The sequence below is a fragment of the Chaetodon auriga genome, chromosome 16 (genome assembly GCF_051107435.1).
Source record: "Chaetodon auriga isolate fChaAug3 chromosome 16, fChaAug3.hap1, whole genome shotgun sequence".
Lineage (NCBI taxonomy): Eukaryota > Metazoa > Chordata > Actinopteri > Chaetodontiformes > Chaetodontidae > Chaetodon > Chaetodon auriga.
The window spans coordinates 6,707,127-6,713,126 of NC_135089.1; positions in this window are offsets into that span (position 1 = coordinate 6,707,127).

Below are 6,000 nucleotides of genomic sequence, written 5' to 3' on the forward strand. Positions count from 1 at the left end.
ACTTTAACATTTTTTGCTGTTTGTGTATTTCAAGAACATGTTCGTCTGATGTTTTTTTCTTTTTTTATTCAAATTGGACGAAGGCTAAATATAGAGCTGGAGCAGTCACAGCTTCCTGTCGTTCAAGTGGTGAACTAATGGAACAATGGACACGAGTCAAGAAGAAAGAAATGTCGAACTTAAAAGCTAATTATTGTTGTGATATACAGATAAAGGTATATCTAACTTTTTCTTCAACTTATTGTTGTTTATTATGACTTGTCACAGTCATCCAGACTTACAGCTGTACTACAAGAGACAACCGCTGTTTAGATCCTTTTATCTGCCCTCGATCAACAGACAGGTCCAATTAGAGAGTCTTCACGAGCAGCAACAGCAGAGTGGACACCTGAAATCACTCTTGGCAGAGGATGTGAGAGGAGCAGTTATTGGTAAGAGTTTTACCAACAAAATGTTTGAGGAGCTGCTGTGAGTTTCAAAGACAACCGAGAAACAGCAGGAGAAATCCTCTTTGAATTTACATTATGCCACATTTTTCAGAAAACGGTTTATAAATATATATATAAAAAGAATAAAACAATGTTTTATTACTGAATTAAATTTGTGGATTGTACCGCTGTAACTCATTCACATTTCCAGCCCTGATAATTTATGCAACAGATATTAATAGAGCAATTTTTCATTTACAGGAAGGCGTTATGTTATAGCAGCACACCATTTCACTGAGGACTTCCGATGGCACGGGCAAGTGTGCGCGGGAACATTTGCTTAATTAGACAGAACTTGTTTAATTTTGAGCACAACTCAATATTATGTTTAAATTGGGAGCGACTCTTTGCAGTGTGATAAGTGACATTAAACTGGAGTCAGCCTTGCAGTGTATCTGTGTGATTAAACTGAATAGAAATATATTTTTACACAGGGAATATTGTTAACTGCACCCCAAAGTAGTACACTAAATGACTAAAGAGCAAAAAAAAAAAAAGTTTATGTATGTGTATGTATATATATGTATATGCTGGAATTGATCTAAGGAAATAAGAATCAGTGGGATGTTTGTCTCGTCACCTGTCCACAAGTGTTTATCCCTCAGTAAACAACGACAGCTGAGCCCTGATACGTTCAACAAACCCCAAACCAAATCAAGAGTAATAAAATCACTCATTTTGGTTAATGAGCATATTAACAGCAGAGGTAGTGTTTAAGCACAAACAAGAACAACAACATTAATAATTGCAACTCTCTTGTGCCTGGCTGATGTAAGCTTTAATAATTAACAAGTCTTTGTCTTATCCCCTAGAGGCTGTATTCCTATTATCCAACTAAGTTACAAACGAGTAATTACGCTGTCACTGAATGGTCACAACTGTTTACCTCAGAATATCCCCTGGTCCACATTTAATACCGACTTTCAATCTACACATATCCAGCTTACCTGACAGATGCCTCAGTTAAAGGCAAGGCATGGCATTTCAACTTATTTATTTCACTTTTTCTCCTCTTATTAGAGGATTACTCCTCTTACCTCCTGTGTTTACATATTAGTGCTAATCCAATTGAGTCAACAAGGGCACTTAGTGCAGGCTATGAACTGAGTCTGAGGGACTTAAAACGAGAGGGGAGGGGATATTAATTTACTTCTTCAGATTTTAGGCTTCCAGGGAAAATAGTTTTGAACATCTGCTATGACAAATGAAGCATTGCGAGAGAGTGTGTTGTCAGTATGAGACTGAGCTGCCTGCTGCTGCCGGAGGTAGCAGTCGGCCTGTAGAGGGAGCCCCTGGTTATGAGTGTGTCTATGAACTACACTAATGTAAACTGCACTGTGTATGTTTTTGTGGATTTTTAAATAGCCTTTGGGGAAACTTACAGCACATCTATGGAATCTGATCTTTCTATTTCCGCCCGTTCCCGCTAAAACACTCACCAAGGGACGAGCCGTTCCTGCAAACAGCCCAAAGTTCAGATCTTTTGAAAGTGTAATACAAGTGATTAGAATAGGAAATGTGTTCGTTTTGAGTTTAGTCTGGGATCGGATGTAGGCGCAACAATTTCTGGCTAATGAGGATTCAGACCTCTGGGCTCTCCCTTGCTTCTCCCTCTCTCTGCCATCATCTCCATAACATCAGTCATGATCTTTGACCTGAGGGCCGTACCCCGTGTCAGCTGAAACTAATTAGCCTTTGATCGCTGGTGACTGCACACAACACGAGTCACACCGGAGAGGTGGTTTTTACCATGGGAACTGGTTGCTACACTGGCGTAAGAGCACAAAACACCTTGATGTGGAGATTAGGATTTTTTTTTTTTTTGACTGTAAGGTAAAATATATACACATAAATGATTTTATGTTCCAGCTTTGCTCTGGCTTCAGGTATCTGAAGAGTAACATCAGTCACATTAGGTCTTGCTTAACACCGTGCAAAGTCTAATATAGAAGAATAGCCTCGTATTATCCTGAACTCAATTAATATGCCTTGCACTGTATCGGCTCATTATAGAGCCTGTATTTGTTTAGTTGAACCATTTATCTTCCCCTAATTAGTTATAGATCAATAAAGAAATTGATTTTGTAGTATGCTCAGAGATTCAGTGGAGGAGTTAAAGCATGAAAAATGCAATATAACCTGACCGTTACATACAGACAGAGACATGACTCCTCAGATTTCCCTGTAGACTCTGCACAGTCAGCCATTATGTGTGTCAAAAATACCTCATGAATTAGTGATCGTGGGGGGGGGGGGGACGACGTCATTTAGAAATACAAGCAGTGTCCTAAAATGTCATCCATGTTTGGAAAAGCAGAAACGAATCTGAGCTTAATCATGTTTGTGAGCATAAATGATCTTCGGCGGCTTCAAGGAGGGTAAATCACAGCCAGTGGTTCACGTCTGTAGAGGACACGGGATGACATGTTGTGTTTTGTCAAAGGTTTTTTTTCCAGGCGTTTTTATCATTAATCATTAGCCTGTCCCTCTTTCTCCGGGGCTCAGAGATGATGGCAGCTAATTAAGTATAGTGGCTGGTGTCAAGTATACTAAGAGACCATGTTAGGCAGGGAGCTGCTTCCTCAAACCGCCGACTTTAAAGGCGTTTGAGTCTTTTTCCCTTAAACTTCTCTTTTTTTTCCCACCTATTTCTTTGAAACGTAGCAATCTACATTTCCTCTTTCCAAATTCTCCTGCTGCAAAATAAAGAGCGTTAAATTATACAGCATGAAGGGTTCAAACACGCAGGCATGCAAAATGGTTTGGCTTTGTTAACAGTAAGCTGGTGGAAGACAAAATTTGGCAGTATGAGTTGAGGCATTTCAAGTGTGGAGGGAAAAGAGTCAGAACATAGTGTCATAACAAAATGAATAAGCATTTTTTTCCTCTTGAGAAGTTGAGCTGCTAATGTTTATATTTTATTTTGGCATTGCTGAAATGACTCAAATTGTAATTGCTTTTTTTTTTTTTTTTTTTTTTTTCCTAAGAAAAGGTGCAGGAGGAACATTGAGCGAAAGGGCTTTGTGTGTGGTAGAGGCAAGCTAGTAAAGTAACACCCATTAAAACGTAATTTGCACCTTTAGGCAGTTCATTAATATAGTGAATGGTAGAATCACACCAATATAGTCTGTCCTCACCTTAGGGCACCATCTCTATTCATCAAAAGACACACACACATTTCTCATTTTCACTAGCATTAGTCACCATTGCTGAGCTAAGGAGCAGCACTTGCGAGACAATAGACGCACATGTGTGCAACGTCCTGCACTTGCTGTCAGCCACCCTGAAAGTCCCGTCCAATGTCATTGCTTATAATTTGGATGCTAAACAAGGTTTGATGTGATCTGTGTCTTAAACAGCGACACGTTCGACGCTTGCTGACATGAATTCCTGCCAGTGTGCACTCTGCCTGCCAAGAGATGACATAAAGAAAATAGAAATATTTATCATGTATTCTCACCATTGTGGGAATTTTATCAACGTGCTGCAGGCGTATCAGAATTTTTTGAATGGTTCACATTATCATTTGACTTAAATATCTATTTCAGGGAGGTTTTCATTTGAGTAATTGCCACAGGCTGCAGTGATCCAATCAATCAGCGAGACTGAACTTCATAGACTTCAGTGTTCTTAACTCTCAAACGCAGGCCTCCTCCTCCATGAAGGCCACACATAAACAAATATGACTTGTACATGTGCGCACACCCTGAGGCCAGACTACAATGACTGCAGTTCTGCTCTCCACCAGCAGATGACCAATTCTCTGTCTTTTCCCCAGTGGACCGTTCTGTCTGGGTTCTCCATGAATTTCCCTTTCTTTTCATCACTCTCTGATGTCCAGCTGCTCCTGTCAACACCTTCTTACAGCAAGCAATTCATTGCAACATACTGGCAGCTGAGACCCCTGTGATGAACTTCAATCTGCCGTTTGCAGAGGGGGCTTCACCCTGAGTCGGGCTAATCAAGGGAAACACCCCCTTCCAAGAGGGAGGGCGTCTACAGACAGATTGAGCCCAAGTTACCCCGTAATTACCCTGCCACTGCCCCTCTGCTGCAAGCTGCTGCATCTGAACCCAGTCAGCAGAGGAACAGACACTTTGGTGATTACTTTCCAATCTGTTTAACAGTGAACAACAACAACCTATGTGCTTCCATTACGCTCATAAACCACAACTTTTTTTTTCCCTCCTGAAAACATTTTAAGGGTTCAGAGCACCAGGCATTTTGTTATGCCTCCTACGGTAACACAGTGCAAATGTCTCTTGCCGCGGGTTTCGATTATTTCCAACTTGGTGCAGTCCCTGGGGGGAAGTTCTCGGCGCTTTCTGAATTTTATTAAAGCCTCTACAGCTGATTACTTGGAGTGAGGTGCACAGGTTGGTGCATTTTAGGAGTGGAGTGGAGGCCTGACAGGGTCATGTTTAACATGTCCACAGGCAATCAATTCACCTTAACCCCTCCTGGTACTCCAGCCCTCTCCACCTAAGCTGTCCTTAATAACCAGGCAATGGCGAATTACTGATAAGGCACTGGGGTCTCTGACCTATATATCCCTCCCTGTATGTATTGGAAAAATCCACCCTGAAAGAAATGTACATTTATAATGCATAGAAATGGTGAAATTAAACAATCACACATTGCACGGCTGTGAAATTCACTTTATTCTTCGGCTTGCTGTACATGGAGGATTTGTTTGGTGTTTGCTGGGTGAAGCATCGGGCCAAATTGTCTAGATGGAAATATATCAGGCACTGCAATACATGAAGGGTTGAGTGAAAATCAACAAATCCTACACAAACATGGAATGAAGCATGATATGAAAGCAGCAGTGTCCAGATTCTGTGATATGCCAGAGGGCTGTTTTTGTCTGCAGTTACTTTATGCTAAATGTCTTGGACATAATCTAAAATTCATTATGAGGAGAACAAAGCTACATGTAATATTATTACACAGATAGTGGAAAAATTGAATTTGTTGAATTGTTTAGGTCTGGAGGCTTATGTGTTCTGGCCATCGACATTAAATGTTGTGTGTCACGTATGAATAAATGCGATCGATATCAGTCAAAGCACCAGAGCCCATTGTGTTGTGCCACTTTACATGTGTTTAATAAGACTAAGCTAGATTAGATCTAAAATCACATGGACACAGATTTATTGCAATGGTGGAGTTTTGTCTGGCTTATTTTACTCTGGAAATCTTCTATAGCTCAGTGGTTACACTGCATTTCTCTTACATGTCAGTGACCTCTGTGTAAGTTTTTACTTAACAAGCATGCAAAGGGTTCTACATTTGCCCTCATATGACAGTGACTAATTGCCCTGAGGATGCGAGCTGCTTGTTAGGCAAAGGGAGGATTCTCTTGCTCTTCACCCGGCTAAATTAATTATTTCTCCTTTTCAATTCACTCCACCTCATCTTATAAAGGTTAGAAACCAGATATGAAGATTTTCTTTCTCTAATTGTATGTTGCTAATTTTCCATGTGGACTTGCTCCCACTTGTGTTTTGCA